This window comes from Tachypleus tridentatus, chromosome 7, assembly GCF_004210375.1.
Source record: "Tachypleus tridentatus isolate NWPU-2018 chromosome 7, ASM421037v1, whole genome shotgun sequence".
Taxonomy (NCBI): domain Eukaryota; kingdom Metazoa; phylum Arthropoda; class Merostomata; order Xiphosura; family Limulidae; genus Tachypleus; species Tachypleus tridentatus.
In genome coordinates this window covers 91,526,892-91,544,272 of record NC_134831.1, presented here as the reverse complement: position 1 = coordinate 91,544,272, position 17,381 = coordinate 91,526,892, and the positions used below count along the sequence as shown (strand labels likewise).

The 17,381-nt window shown below is 31.3% G+C and overlaps 1 long non-coding RNA gene across 1 annotated transcript; it reads right to left on the bottom strand.

Annotated features, from left to right (window-relative positions):
* Positions 1 to 380: 380 nt before the first annotated feature.
* Positions 381 to 16,628, bottom strand: LOC143256188 (uncharacterized). The gene is made up of 4 exons (XR_013031206.1): positions 16,239 to 16,628; positions 14,491 to 14,544; positions 12,610 to 12,693; positions 381 to 1,679 (listed from the first exon to the last, which is right to left on the bottom strand). It is a non-coding gene; the product is annotated as an uncharacterized LOC143256188 (long non-coding RNA).
* Positions 16,629 to 17,381: the final 753 nt, after the last annotated feature.

Below are 17,381 nucleotides of genomic sequence, written 5' to 3'. Positions count from 1 at the left end.
TCTTTAGAACTGGAATAAACGTCTGAAATGATCTATAAATTTTTAAAACATTAAACGAATTCACACCATAAGAGTTATAAAAGAAAGAATCTTTTAAAAGCGGGTGTGTTTAAAAAAACAAACAATCTCGTGATATTGTAGGTGTTTTGTTATAAATATATGAATCACAGTTTGAATGTTCATACTATACGATAAAATGTGCTTATAAGAAAGTCATATTTTTAATACTATCTTTTATAACAAATTTATTTTAACACATTGAAAAATTCATTAACAAACAGAAGACTTCTGAAAGTAAGATACAGTTTCACTCAAATTATAAGATTTCAAATATAATCTTTAAAATATTCTGAGTTGTCTTTAATATATTGTGAGTTGTGTGTTGTCTAATATATTGTGACTTATGTGTTGTCTTTAATATATTGTGACTTGCGTGTTCTCTATAATATATTGTGACTTGCGTGTTGTCTTTAATATATTGTGACTTGCGTGTTGTCTTTAATATATTGTGACTTGCGTGTTGTCTTTAATATATTGTGACTTGCGTGTTGTTTAATATATTGTGACTTGTGTGTTGTTTAATATATTGTGAGTTGTGTGTTGTCTGATATATTGTGAGTTGTGTGTTGTCTTTAATATATTGTGAGTTGTGTGTTGTCTAATATATTGTGAGTTGTGTGTTGTCTTTAATATATTGTGAGTTGTGTGTTGTCTTTAATATATTGTGAGTTGTGTGTTTCTTTAATATATTGTGAGTTGTGTGTTGTCTAATATATTGTGAGATTATACTGAACTGATAGTAACAAAACTAAGAATTAGTTGGTTCTAGACTAAAAACACAGCTACGTGTCACAGCAGATATTTATTGAATACAGTAGTAACGAGTACACATTCACCACAAGACAGTTATTCCTATTGGTGAAAAACTATATTAATTTTGTACTAATTACGACGGAACTTTGAAACCACTGGTTTTGGTTTTTAAAGTTGCCACTAGGATATCTCCTTAAAATGCATAACCTGAGATAAGCACTGTGTACTCTGAATGTTTACTGTTTAATTTACCAGAAGTTATTGTGGAGCAAACCCTACATGATAAACATACTGCAGAGTTAACAAAAGTCAAACTATATTATTACTTTTTATTTAACAAAACAACCAATTACTATCCAACCGGTCAACAGTGGCACTAACTGGTAAAATAAAATGTCACGTTTCTAAGTATATATATATATATATTTTATTTATACACGATACCAAGTGGCTACTCTCCAAATTAGAAAACATTTATGATTTTGATACCAAGCAAATACATTACGAATATAGCGACCTCTAGAGAAGTTTGTGTGAATCCTGGTTAGTATTTACACCACAAGGTTCCAGGAAATATATCTATTTACAAAATGTAATATTAGAGGTGTCAGTCCACCAGCTTCGGCCACTATCCCTTTCTATCGAAGGTCACATCTATTTTGTTGACGAGTTAAATTAGTAACTTTTATCTTTAAACTAAGCACAACGAATGTTTATCCTGATTCACGTAAATAAACAACAAATCAGTTAAACACATAACGCAAAGAATCAAGGGCACTCGATGCTCTGAACGCTGGAAGTGTCGTCTTCCATATCTCTCATCACGTGATGTAGATGTCGTCCGATAGGTGGCGTAATCGTTTTTACTGAAATATTTAGAAAACAAAGAAAATTTATTTTGATACAAAAAATGTTTCAGTATCAGACAGTATATAATATAACAGCTCTTATAATTCCTTTCTAAACAACGTATTTAAAAAAAACAACTTGTCATAGAAACCAAAACTGAAGTGCGTTAACAAGGACAATCAGTTGTTGTTTTTTAGCATATGGTATGACGAAATTAACGCATGCATTTATCAGTCATGTACAAAAGAAAATAAACTGACATTCTTACGTAAGGGGAATGAGAGAAAACAAGTACAACACGACGATAATGTGTTTGTCAACCACTAGTGGCATACCGAGATAAGAGGCAAGAGGGTAGACTAGTAAAGTGAGCCAGACATAAGATTACATTACAGTTAACCAATTGCGACCAGAATTCTATTATCTCGAACCATATCACAGAATTACTTACTCACATTTCAGATGGCAACTTTGTAGTGCTTAGATGCAAAGTGCGTGAATTATAAGTGACAGTACAAGTTGCTGGAGTTGTAATAATGGTGTGGGGCAAATTCTATTAACATAAGATTGGGTTTCCAATGCTCCTGTTCATGTTCACCACAGAACAAAGCTTGATGAACAAGACCTACCTAAATATCATAATGCAACAATCCACTACATTCGTATTGTATGAACTTGATTGGAAAAGCGTAACTCTCATCTCCCTTGATCTCAGCCGATCGTGTAATTTTGGAAATGAAAAAAATGTGACAGTCATCTTTCTTGATAAGCACGCACATCCCCACCTTTTATAGAGTACTCACTTTTATGAATCCATTGCAAGCTCAACTTTTACTCACGTGGGAGGTTCATGTTGCTTGAACGATATTAGACCAGAACTTAAAGTGTCCAGCCACTGTCTGGTCATTTATTGAGCTCCGTACCAGTTAATATACGAAGATGAATATCCCTTTTTAGTAGTGTGAGCAATTGGACTTACCACTGACACACCAGAAACTGTAATCTAGCTAATACCGTTAATAATCTCTTCTCCTAAGAACACAATCATAAATAATTTGCATCTGGGGAACAATAGTATTATGAAAGTGAACACAGCTGACGAACATTAGCTCGCAGATTAACCTCCCTTTTCTCTGTTGCTGTTCGTTCACTTCGACCAATTGTTCCAGAAGATGTGAAGAGCTTGTTTGTCTGGACACTACTTTATGGAGCATGGGTTAGGAAAAAAGACAACCAGTCAGTGGCACCCACCATTTGGAGCAGATACTTTAATCTAAAACAACGACTGACTATTACTCTCATAACACATTCGTAATTAAAAGTTAAAATTGAGGTTAGTACAACAAAAATCTCGAACATAAGTACTTCGGGTACGAAGCCTGATACAACACACACTAGGTACGCTTAGACCAAGACAGATTATGGAATATATTTAAAGTGTTCAGTAAATTACTATAATATGTAGTTTTATGACGTCAGTGTCAACTGATTATATTATTATAACATGTGCAACTTATTTATGTGATGAACAAGAACTATAAACTTGGAAACTCTAACCTAAATTTCAACAGAACATAAATATTTATTTCAAATCCTAGAACAAACCTATCTTTATTCATGCCCTTCACCTCACCATCTGTGATTGACATCAGTCTCACGGATGTAACAATTATCATATTCAAATATTTTATTTCTCATTATTCAATTAAAGTTTATTCTACGCTGTCATTTTACAAATGTTTTTTTTTTTTCATCAGCTCATTTTATTTTACACTCATCTTCCAACCACCTTTCAAATAATTGTTTATCTCACATAACACCAGCCCCATCTTCTAACATCATTCTAAAATAGTTCAGTTTATTTCATATTCACCCAGCCCCACCTTTTACCCTTCTTTAAAATGGTTCAGCTTATTTCACATCCAATTAATTCTATTTTCTAACCTCCTTCCAAATGGTTCAGTTTATTTTTTATCTCACCAGCCCTATCTTCTAACCTCCTTCCAAATGGTTCAGTTTATTTCGTATTCAATAAGCTCCATATTCCAACTTTCTTTCAATGGTTAACTTTCTCACATTAATCCAGTTTCATCCACTTGTCTTCCATGTTTTCAAGGCAGATATCCGAAAGAAGCAAGTTATTTATTTGTGCCTCACATCTAACATTACCAGTCTAGAGTCGTGTTCATTGTCTACAAGTCCAATATGCAACACAAAACACACTCCTACACTGTTACAGTTATCTGTAAGCTAATTTTATTTCTTTGGTGTTAAAGTAAATTAAAGTATTCTAAGTACAACTACTACTAGATACACCCAAAGAGTCACTTGAGAAACACCTTACGATGTGGTGTAGACATGTCTATCTCACCAGACAAACATTTGGTCTAAAACGAGCCATTTTTACATACATATTTTTCTCTACAAGTTGGTATTCTCGATATCACTGATTAAACGTTTAGTCCCTTGTGAACCACCTAAAGATTAGGTGAGTCACGTCTACCTCACCATATACACACTAAGTCAGTTGAAAATCATTTTAAGAACAGGTTAGACACATCTGTCTCACCTACCAGATATACACTGAGTCAGTAAAGAACCAGCTTAAGATAAGGTTAGATACGTCTATGTCACCTACCAGATACACGCTAAAACAGTTTAGAACCACCTTAAGATCAGGTTAAACACGTATATCTCACCAACTAGACACTCACTATGTCAGTTGAGAACCACCTTAAGATCAGGTTAAACACGTATATCTCACCAACTAGACACTCACTATGTCAGTTGAGAACCACCTTAAGATATAAGTATATAACAAGATTTGTGGAGTATATTTTCTTTACAGATAAATGTGTTGTAATACAACATGTGAAGTAGATCTTTGTTTACAGCTAAATGTGTTGTAATAAAACATGTGAAGTAGATCTTTGTTTACAGCTAAATGTGTTGTAATAAAACATGTGAAGTAGATCTTTGTTTACAGCTAAATGTGTTGTAATAAAACATGTGAAGTAGATATTTGTTTACAGCTAAATGAGTTGTAATAAAACATGTGAAGTAGATATTTGTTTACAGCTAAATGTGTTGTAATAAAACATGTGAAGTAGATATTTGTTTACAGCTAAAGGTATCGTAATAAAACATGTGAAGTAGATCTTTGTTTACATCTAAATGTGTTGTAATAAAACATGTGAAGTAGATATTTGTTAACAGCTAAAGGTATGGTAATAAAACATGTGAAGTAAATCTTTCTTTACAGATAAAGGTATGGTAATAAAGCATGTGGATTAGATCCTTGATTAAAGCTCAATGTATGGTAATAAAACATGCAGAGTAGATCTTTCTTTATAGCTAAATGTATAGTAATAAAACATGCAGAGTAGATCTTTCTTTATAGCTAAATTTATAGTAATAAAACACGTGTAGTAGATCTCTCTTTAGAGCTAAATGTATGGTAATAAAACGTGTGGAGTATATCCTTCTTTACAGCTAAATGTATGGAAAGAAAATATGTAGAGCAGATCTTTGTTTACAGCAACATGTAGGGTAATAAAACATGTAGAGCAGATCTTTGTTTACAGCAACATGTAGGGTAATAAAACATGTGAAGTAGATCTTTGTTTACAGCTAAATGTATGGAAAGAAAATATGTAGAGCAGATCTTTGTTTACAGCAACATGTAGGGTAATAAAACATGTGAAGTAGATCTTTGTTTACAGCAACATGTAGGGTAATAAAACATGTGAAGTAGATCTTTGTTTAGAGCAACATGTAGGGTAATAAAGCATGTGAAGTAGATCTTTGTTTACAGCAACATGTAGGGTAATAAAACATGTAAAGTAGATCTTTGTTTACAGCAACATGTAGGGTAATAAAACGTGTGAAGTAGATCTTTGTTTACAGCAACATGTAGGGTAATAAAACGTGAAGTAGATCTTTGTTTACAGCAACATGTGGAGTAATAAAACGTGAAGTAGATCTTTGTTTACAGCAACATGTAGGGTAATAAAACATGTGAAGTAGATCTTTGTTTACAGCAACATGTAGGGTAATAAAACATGTGAAGTAGATCTTTGTTTACAGCAACATGTAGGGTAATAAAACATGTGTAGTAGATCTTTGTTTACAGCGACATGTAGGGTAATAAAACATATGGAGTAGATCTTTGTTTACAGCAACATGTAGGGTAATAAAACATGTGTAGTAGATCTTTGTTTACAGCAACATGTAGGGTAATAAAACATGTGTAGTAGATCTTTGTTTACAGCGACATGCAGGGTAATAAAACAAATGGAGTAGATCTTTGTTTACAGCGACATGTAGGGTAATAAAACAAATGGAGTAGATCTTTGTTTACAGCGACATGTAGGGTAATAAAACAAATGGAGTAGATCTTTGTTTACAGCAACATGTAGGGTAATAAAACATATGGAGCAGGTCCTGTTTATACCTAAATGTATAGTAATGACACATGGAGTAGATCTCTGTTTACAGCTAAATAATGGTAATAAAACATGTGGAATATATCCTTGTTTATAGCTAAATGTATGGGAATAAAACATGAGATGTAAATCCTTGTTTACAGTTAAATGTACGGTACTTAAACAAGTGGAATAGATCCTTGTTTATACCTAAATGTATGATAATAAAACATGTGTAGCAGATCTTTGTTTACTGATAAGTGTATGATAATGAAACGTGTGTGGTAGATCTTTGTTTACAGCTAAGTGTATGATAATAAAACATGTGTAGTAGATCTTTGTTTACTGCTAAGTGTATGATAATAAAACATGTGTAGTAGATCTTTGTTTACTGCTAAGTGTATGATAATTAAACATGTGTAGTAGATCTTTGTTTACAGCTAAGTGTATGATAATTAAACATGTGTAGTAGATCTTTGTTTACAGCTAAGTGTATGATAATTAAACATGTGTAGTAGATCTTTGTTTACAGCTAAGTGTATGATAATGAAACGTGTGTGGTAGATCTTTGTTTACTGCTAAGTGTATGATAATAAAACATGTGTAGTAGATCTTTGTTTACTGCTAAGTGTATGATAATTAAACATGTGTAGTAGATCTTTGTTTACTGCTAAGTGTATGGTAATAAAACATGTGTAGTAGATCTTTGTTTACTGCTAAGTGTATGGTAATTAAACATGTGTAGTGGATCTTTGTTTACTGCTAAGTGTATGGTAATTAAACATGTGTAGTAGATCTTTGTTTACTGCTAAGTGTATGGTAATAGAACATGTGTAGTAGATCTTTGTTTACAGCTAAGTGTATGATAATTAAACATGTGTAGTAGATCTTTGTTTACTGTTAAGTGTATGGTAATTAAACATGTGTAGTAGATCTTTGTTTACTGCGAAGTGTATGGAAATAGAACATGTGTAGTAGATCTTTGTTTACAGCTAAGTGTATGATAATTAAACATGTGTAGTAGATCTTTGTTTACAGCTAAGTGTATGATAATTAAACATGTGTAGTAGATCTTTGTTTACTGCTAAGTGTATGGTAATTAAACATGTGTAGTAGATCTTTGTTTACAGCTAAGTGTATGATAATTAAACATGTGTAGTAGATCTTTGTTTACAGCTAAGTGTATGATAAATAAACATGTGTAGTAGATCTTTGTTTACTGCTAAGTGTATGATAATTCAACATCTGTAGTAGATCTTTGTTTACTGCTAAGTGTATGATAATTAAACATGTGTAGTAGATCTTTGTTTACTGCTAAGTGTATGGTAATTAAACATGTGTAGTAGATCTTTGTTTACAGCTAAGTGTATGGTAATTAAACATGTGTAGTAGATCTTTGTTTACTGCTAAGTGTATGGTAATTAAACATGTGTAGTAGATCTTTGTTTACTGCTAAGTGTATGGTAATAAAACGTGTAGTAGATCTTTGTTTACAGCTATATGTATGGTAATAAAACATGTGTAGTAGATCTTTGTTTACAGCTATATGTATGGTAATAAAACATGCAAGTTATAGACTTAATTACATTAATATATGTATATAATAAATAATAATTATCAATACATAACATATATTATTTACAGTTGTGAAATGAAATAATCTTTAAAAAACAAAACAACAATGGCCAACTTATGATGTATGAAGAAAAACGGTCGGATAAGTAGCCATTATCAATGACCTATAATGTAAAATAGAATGTGTCCAGTTTATTTGTTAATTGTGAATGACTTACTTAACGTTTCGCTCAAATTATACAGTAAACTGACGAACTTCATAAAGTGTATGTAGATTCTAAAGAAAATACCCGGGTCTTAACCACACTGAACATACCTATATTAGCATGATGTAATTACGTCATAATTACAGTTTCATTAACAGGATATGTGGAAAGTATCCTTACTAGTCGTATCGAATTATTTATTGATTGTCTCGAGGAAAAAAGCTAATCATCCTCACCCACCAACCCAGTTTGGGTTAGTTTCTTTACAACTGAATAGTGGAATTTGACTGTCGCTCTTATCACGCACTAACAGCCCCGCGGATTATTTTTCTTTTTAACGATTACTTGATTTGATTTATTTGGATTTTGTGCAAAGCTACACGAGAGCTATCTGAACTAGCCATCCTTAATTTAGTAGTGTACGACTAGAGAGAAGGTAGCTAGTCATCACCACCCACCGCCAACTCTTGGACTACTCTGTTAACAACGAATAGTGGGATTGACCGTCACTTTGTAATGCCCCCACGACTGAAAGTGCGAGCATGTTTGGTGATTCGAACCTGCGACCCTCGGATTACGAATCGAACGCCTTAAGCCCACCTGGCCATGCCATGCTTAGTGATAACAAGAAGCGAAACACAATATCGTACGATATCAAGTGATTGACACTTGTCATAGAAATATTACTCAGACAAAAGGGGTCGTGAAGAGAGTTGAAATGTTGTATAAACCACTCTGACGTTGGGTGTGATTTTGATAAAAAAACAACAACAGAAACTCTAGGCAATTCAAGCAGTGTTTTTAGTTAGACTCTCATATGAATCACTTCTAGCCATGCACTTGTAGCAATATCATTTTTATTTACTGATCTTATAACATATGAATCACTTCTAGCTACGTACTTGTAGCAATATCATTGTTATTTACTGATCTTATAACATATGAATCACTTCTAGCTACGTACTTGTAGCAATATCATTTTTATTTACTGATCTTATAACATATGAATCACTTCTAGCCACGCACTTGTAGCAATATCATTTTTATTTACTGATCTTATAACATATGAATCACTTCTAGCTACGTACTTGTAGCAATATCATTGTTATTTACTGATCTTATAACATATGAATCACTTCTAGCTACGTACTTGTAGCAATATCATTTTTATTTACTGATCTTATAACATATGAATCACTTCTAGCCACGCACTTGTAGCAATATCATTTTTATTTACTGATCTTATAACATATGAATAACTTCTAGCTACGTACTTGTAGCAATATCATTTTTATTTACTGATCTTATAACATATGAATCACTTCTAGCTACGTACTTGTAGCAATATCATTTTTATTTACTGATCTTATAACATATGAATCACTTCTAGCTACGTACTTGTAGCAATATCATTTTTATTTACTGATCTTATAACATATGAATCACTTCTAGCTACGTACTTGTAGCAATATCATTTTATTTACTGATCTTATAACATATGAATCACTTCTAGCTACGTACTTGTAGCAATATCATTTTATTTACTGATCTTATAACATATGAATCACTTCTAGCTACGCACTTGTAGCAATATCATTTTTATTTACTGATCTTATAACATATGAATCACTTCAGCCACGCACTTGTAGCAATATCATTTTATTTACTGATCTTATAACATATGAATCACTTCTAGCCACGCACTTGTAGCAATATCATTTTTATTTACTGATCTTATAACATATGAATCACTTCTAGCTACGCACTTGTAGCAATATCATTTTATTTACTGATCTTATAACATATGAATCACTTCTAGCCACGCACTTGTAGCAATATCATTTTTATTTACTGATCTTATAACATATGAATCACTTCTAGCTACGTACTTGTAGCAATATCATTTTTATTTACTGATCTTATAACATAGAAGTTCAATGTTTCTGATGCATATATTCATACCACCAGACTGTACTTCCCAGTACAACTTCAACACTGTCACTTTGCTACACGTAAACTAGAGGACTCGAATACTGTCACCTTATTACACGTAAACTAGACAAATCCAAAGTTGTCATCTTGCTATACGTAAACTAGACAACTCCAAAACTGCCACATTGCTGCACGTAAACTATACGACTCGAATACTATCACCTTGCTACACGTAAACTAGACAAATCCAATACTGTCACCTTGCTACACGTAAACTAGACAAATCCAATACTGTCACCTTGTTACACGTAAACTATATGACTCGAATACTGTCACCTTGCTACACGTAAACTATATGACTCGAATACTGTCACCTTGCTACACGTAAACTATATGACTCGAATACTATCACCTTGCTACACGTAAACTACATGACTCGAATACTGTCACCTTGCTACACGTAAACTACATGACTCGAATACTGTCACCTTGCTACACGTAAACTATATGACTCGAATACTGTCACCTTGCTACACGTAAACTATATGACTCGAATACTGTCACCTTGCTGCACGTAAACTATATGACTCGAATACTATCACTTTGCTACACGTAAACTATATTAATCGAATACTATCACCTTGCTACACGTAAACTATATGAATCGAATACTATCACTTTGCTACACGTAAACTATATGAATCGAATACTATCACTTTGCTACACGTAAAATGTATGACTCGAATACTCTCATCTTGCTACACGTAAACTAGACAATTCATCAACAATAATTATTAATTGTTTGTTTTCTCAATGATCATTGAATTTTCACGAACGATCGCAAAGTGAAATAAAGATACAAAAAAAGAAACTTATCAACTTGATGGCATACTTTCAAAAGGAAAACTTCCACAGCCTAGGGATCAACTAGGATTATTTTTCAATTCATTTCTATTAAAAGACGATATATCATCATAAATATCTCAGGTTATAGGGTATTTATTTGTTACACTATTATAGACTCTTAAAACATGAGCTACATCAATGAGCTACTCAACATGTGTTTAATATAAATATAGTGGCTTCATCTAGTGTTTAAAGTTATTGCGTATTTGTTACACTCTACATTACTGAGCAACTCAACAGGTGTTAGAATTATGTAAACTGGCCCCATCTAGCGTTCAGATTATTGTATAAGTTTACTTCTGTCCTTGACTGTAAAAAACGAACAACTTAAAATGTTTAATTCGAGTACAGTGGCACCATTTAGTGTGGAAGATTATTGAACATTTACTACAGTATATTACATTAAAAACGAGTTACTCAGAAGTAATGCGATTTCAACAGACACAACTAACTACAAAGCCACAAAACCAAAATTAAATATGAAAATTTTACAAAATGATACTGGTTAGTTAACTGTACTAAACTCAACACAACAATTTCTCGTTCATGTTGCTTCCAAATTACATACATTTACTGACTGTAAATGTTTCAAATATTCATCAGTTACCATAATTTCACCACATCAATTACGTATGACTCATAAATAAAATAAACGAACCCACTAGGATTAAAACATAATAAATCCGAAATAAAACGTAACATTAAAATAAAATCATTAGGTGGAATAGAAATATAGCAAAACAGAGAGATATGCGAGATATAAGGGCTTAATACATTTATTCTGTCAAAGTACTTTCACGATTCTTAACTTTAACGGAAGTAATTAGTAGAATCTTCAATGACGATTCTTAACTTTGACAGAAGTAATTACTAGAATCTTCAATGACGATTCTTAACTTTGACAGAAGTAATTAGTAGAATCTTCAATGGCGATTCTTAACTTTGGTACAATGTGTGCACTTAACGACCATGTACAATGGATTTTCACTTAATCTCAAATCTTATGGTATAAAGTAATCTTAGAGCTATATTTAGGAAGCAATGAATACAACATTAACTGAGGCAGTTGTCCATTTCTTTTTAGCTGTATATAAGCATTTATTCTTGAAATTCAGTGATGAAAGTTAACAATGGTTAACAAGAATTAAAACAGCCTTCCTTTGGTAGCTCAGCTCCAAACTGGAGTCATTTGGTGTCAATGCTGCCTCCAGCTTTTAATCCCTCTTAAAGTCAATACACTTTTCAATAGCATGTATTCTACTTGATAGTGCATGTATATTAGCAACATCATGATCTGTGTGTTACTTCCCTGTGTAAGTTAAACAATAATGTTTACATTGTACATATCTACGATCGATGTAACACACAGTCATGAATGACACAAGGAGTAAAATTTATGTTTAATAATAAACAGTAGGCGATACCTCATAAATACAATGTTGTAAAATAATTTAGTGTTACTAATAATATACTGAGATCCTCAAGAATTATCATCGAGTCACATGAAACAAAATGTGGTGAATTGGAAGCTAAGACGTAAATTCAGTTTTACACGTGTGAAAAACAAGATGCAATGTGGGTAATGCTAAGTTACCTTGCTTTGTTGGTTTGTAAAATATAATCAAATGTATTATGTTAAAGCTTAACTTTGGCTATTTTTCATTCGTCCACTTTTGGACAGACTGATTATTTTAATGATATGTGAAGTTCCACTAAAACTCCTATTAAATCCTTTCTATCTTTCAACCATTAATTCAGACACAGTATGGCTCATTCATTGAAACTGAAACACTGTCATAATGAAGAAGTAAGGTAGGAGTACTCAGATATTTCATGTATACAATGTCTACACTGCCTGAAACACTAATAAACTAAGCGTATTTAAGTTTTACAGATGAACTCACCACATTAGGGGGCTTCCACCCACAGCCAGGTAGAGGTAGTCCGTCAGCTCCGAGAGGACATGGAGCATCTAAACCAGGTACCCCCTGTAAGTGAAGTGTATGTATATTATTACTTCCAGCTTCTCCCATCATGTTTAACTGTGAGTAGTTCAAACTAATATTACTTTACACTTACAGCATAGTTTAGCTCCTAACGTAACACTACACAGCTGCAAGGGAAGAGCAACTGTGTCTGATATTAACCCTTTGACTACAACTGGGATGTACATTTCCAAGTACCTCATATTGTGACTGGGACAAATGTTTCTTTTTGTCATTTATGCCTTCCTCTGCTGGGTTCCGGTTCATCACTTTGACTATCATCACAAGATATAATCCTCTTGTCACATTACCTCTTCATCATCATGCACTTGAGTAATTCACTGTCACAATATTCTGATCTATTTGAGTCAAGCACAACAAGCATATTTACATAGTATTTAGGGTTAGGATTACTAACTACTATCGATGAAGGTACACAAGTCATGTTGTTGGTCACTGAAGGGCTAAGAGGAAGACACTGAGATAAACCACATATTAATATTGGCAGAATGCCAATAATTACTTTCTAGCTTTATTCCCATACGTCATACACAGAGGTTTTGAATAACAATGGGAAACACCTGTCCCAGCAGCAGTGAAACGGTAAGTACAACCAGTTAAACTATTCCAAGGGTCATATAATAATCACCTACTGAGTTGAACGACCAGCTTTCATAACCGAAGAACTGTTTAACTAATGCTGAAACAAGTTCTACTTACTCAGAGTTAAGCCTCGTTTTGAATGGATCAAAATAAATAAGTGTATAAATATATGCTTATCAGTTATCAGTTTCCAAAGTACAAAAAAACTGTTAGATATTTGAACTTAAGCTTTGATCATGTATTGAGAAAAAAACAGTTCACTATGAAAACATAAAAGGTTTTAACATTTCACTAAATTTGTGATAAAACTAAAACTTTCATTACCTGATCACCTTTAAAACTAAAACGTTTATTACCTGATCACTTTTGTGATAAAACTAAAACTTTCATTACCTGATCACTTTTGTGATAAAACTAAAACTTGCATTACCTGATCACGTTTGTGATAAAACTAAAACTTGCATTACCTGCTCACGTTTGTGATAAAACTAAAACTTGCATTACCTGATCACGTTTGTGATAAAACTAAAACTTTCATTACCTGATCACCTTTAAAACTAAAACGTTTATTACCTGATCACTTTTGTGATAAAACTAAAACTTTCATTACCTGATCACTTTTGTGATAAAACTAAAACTTTCATTACATGATCACTTTTGTGATAAAACTAAAACTTTCATTACCTGATCACTTTTGTGATAAAACTAAAACTTTCATTACCTGATCACTTTTGTGATAAAACTAAAACTTTCATTACCTGATCACGTTTGTGATAAAACTAAGACTTTCATTACCTGCTCACTTTTGTGATAAAACTAAAACTTTCATTACCTGCTCACTTTTGTGATAAAACTAAAAGTTGCATTACCTGATCACTTTTGTGATAAAACTAAAACTTGCATTACCTGCTCACGTTTGTGATAAAACTAAAACTTGCATTACCTGATCACGTTTGTGATAAAACTAAAACTTTCATTACCTGATCACCTTTAAAACTAAAACGTTTATTACCTGATCACTTTTGTGATAAAACTAAAACTTTCATTACATGATCACTTTTGTGATAAAACTAAAACTTTCATTACCTGATCACTTTTGTGATAAAACTAAAACTTTCATTACATGATCACTTTTGTGATAAAACTAAAACTTTCATTACCTGATCACTTTTGTGATAAAACTAAAACTTTCATTACCTGATCACCTTTCTCCCCTTTTTCCCCTTTTTTCCCTCTTCTTCCTGCCATACCCTTGAAAATGTAACAAAATCAGAAATAAAGGTGATTCTCTCTGTAAGACGTAACATAAATAAAACTTTAATATTTTATCATCAAGACAGTGAAAACTATTTTATATATGTAACATGAATGAAAATTTAATACTTTGTCACCAAGAGATTCAAAATAATATCTGACATATGTAACATGAATAAAACATCAATACTTTATCATAGAATGTAAAAATACTATTTAATATATGTCACATGAATGAAACTTTAATACACTATTATCAAGAGAGTAAAAATATTATTTAACATCTAACATGAACAAAACGTTAATACTTTATCATAGAATGTAAAAATGCTATTTAATATATGTGACCTGAATAAAACTTTAATACTCAATCATCAAAAGAGTAAAAATATTATTTAACATCTAACATGAACAAAACGTTAATACTTTATCATAGAATAGAAAAATGCTATTTAATATATGTGACATGAATAAACTTTAATACTCTATCATCAAGAGAGTAAAAATATTATTTAACATCTAACATGAACAAAACGTTAATACTTTATCATAGAATGTAAAAATGCTATTTAATATATGTGACATGAATAAAACTTTAATACTCAATCATCAAAAGAGTAAAAATATTATTTAACATCTAACATGAACAAAACGTTAATACTTTACCATAGAATGTAAAAATGCTATTTAATATATGTGACATGAATAAAACTTTAATACTCAATCATCAAAAGAGTAAAAATACAATTAATATGTAAGATGAATAAAACTCTAATACTCTATCATCAAGAGAGGAAAAATACTATTCAATATATGTAACGTGAATAAAACAATACTCGATCATCAAGAGAGTAAAAATACTACTTAATATACGTAACATGAAGAAAACTATAATATTATATCATCAAGAGAGTAAACATACTATTTAATTAATATATGTAACATTAATAAGACTTTAATATTCCATAATCAAGAAAGTAAAAATACTATTTAATATGTAACATGAATAAAACTTTAATATTCTATCATCAAAGGAGAGAAAATACTATTTAATACTTTCTTTCCTTTTTGAAGAATTTTACAAAACTCGAATGTAATAAATAAACTTAGTATTTTAAAAAAAATATTTGAACCCAAAGTCTAGCTTGAAGAGAGGTCCAGTTTAATCTACACTTTGAAGAAAGTGTGTTATTGAGTTTTACTAATTTAGAAGATTCCACTCCTCATTGGTAACCCTGAACACAAGTTAACAAAACAGAGATAAACTGAGCTGTATCTTAGTTTCTATTCCAGTATAATTTAACTTAAACGATGCTTTAGTGAAACATTTAAGAAAGGAATTTCAGTTTAGGCTATGAAAAATCAAACAGAGCTAAAACACACAGCCATGTGTGTATAGTATAATTTTCATTTAAATGTTAGACTTGGAAATGATCCTTTTGCTCGTTTTACGAAATTAATTCCATTGTATAAAATTATCTTCAACTTCAATTGAACTGAAATAATATTAGGAAAACAAATAATTTTGATTTTTAAACCTAAAATATTTCAATAATATCTAATACAATCACACATTGAAAAAAAAAAACAACAACAAGAAAAGGTGTGGGTTACTTAAAGAAATATAGAGAAAGAAACAAAAACAGAACAAACGAAAAGAATGGATATATGTTAACATCCACTTAACTTACAGAAGGTCCTAAATCTCCTTTGTCTCCTTTTGGACCCTGTTTATCAAAGTGCATAGAAACCCATTAACAGGAATGAAAAACAAACAAACCATAACGCAATGAAAGTTTACAAAATATAGATAAAATTATTATGGTTTAAAGATTACATTGTATATGAATGTAAATAACCTAAATTAAAATATAATTATAGTAATAATGAAGAATGTGTCAAGTGTCCCCAAATCAAACAAAACAACTAGTATGACAATGTTACATAAGGGACAAAATAACGAATAACACGAAGCATTAGTACAACTCACACATGGACAAACACGTAGCAGAATGTTAATAGTCAGCTATCATGCTTTGCTGGAAAGTAGACATCAATGTTTGAATGTATAAATGATGTTTCTTTTTTTAAATTATGCTCTGCATAAAAAAAATGTGATAGTTAGTTTTGAAGCATATTTAAATAAAGTTTGATGTAATATTTTCTGTTTTGAAAGGATTAAATTCTAACATGTACATTTATTTCTGAAGTGACAAATCTCACTTTTTACTATAGTTGTTTCTAAATACTAATTACAGCCGTGTATGTTTCAAACTATTAACAATTAAAACCACTGATTATGTCATATTTCAAAGTATCCCTCACAATATCTATTTGGTTCCATTGTATTAAATAACATTCTATATTAACCAAACCTTTAAACAAAACAAGCTATGTTGAGATGTTTGTTACGTTACAATGTTTAGAAACTTCACAGTTTTGATTTAAATTTAACCATTGAAAGGTCAAAATTCAAAATCATTTTGTATAAAAATTAAATATGTTTTGCAGTCAACTAAAAGTCAAACAATTAATATTAATACAGTAATTAATATATTCTTTATTTTATTATCATTAAAACTTCAGACAGTTTTCAGGAACTGTGGAAATACATAGTTTTGAAGACAGCAGCAGTAATGAATTTACTTTATATCTGAACGAAAGATGTTTCAAGATATTTTTGTAATATTTATAATCTTAAGAATGATCCGTTCATCAAACTTACATCACACCTTAACTTTATATCTGAACGAAAGATGTTTCAAGATATTTTTTGTAATATTTATAATCTTAAGAATGATCCGTTCATCAAACTTACATCACACCTTAACTTT